The sequence below is a fragment of the Gekko japonicus genome, unplaced genomic scaffold (genome assembly GCF_001447785.1).
Source record: "Gekko japonicus isolate JY-2015 unplaced genomic scaffold, Gekko_japonicus_V1.1 scaffold2029, whole genome shotgun sequence".
NCBI lineage: Eukaryota > Metazoa > Chordata > Lepidosauria > Squamata > Gekkonidae > Gekko > Gekko japonicus.
Window position 1 is genome coordinate 192889 of NW_015167596.1, and position 332 is coordinate 193220.

Consider the following 332-nt stretch of genomic DNA (forward strand, 5'->3'; position numbering starts at 1 on the left):
TGTGTGAGGACAGGATTGTGAAACATTTTCTCCCAAAGAAGTCGGCTGCCTCCGCTAAAAGTTACTCTTTCCTCTCCCCCCTCCCCCGGAACCTTTATTAGGTATTTGGTACAGACACAAAGGAGCTGCGGTGGCTCAAGTGGTTAAGACGCTGAACTGCAGGCTGTGGAAGGTCGGTAGTTCAGCAGTTCGAGACCCGAGTGTGCCGGATGACGGAGTGAGCTCCCGTCTCTAGTTCCAGCTCCTGCCAACCTAGCAGTTCGAAAGCAAGAAATTGCAACTAGATAAATAGGTACCACTTCGGTGGGAAGGTAACAGCGTTCCGTGTACCT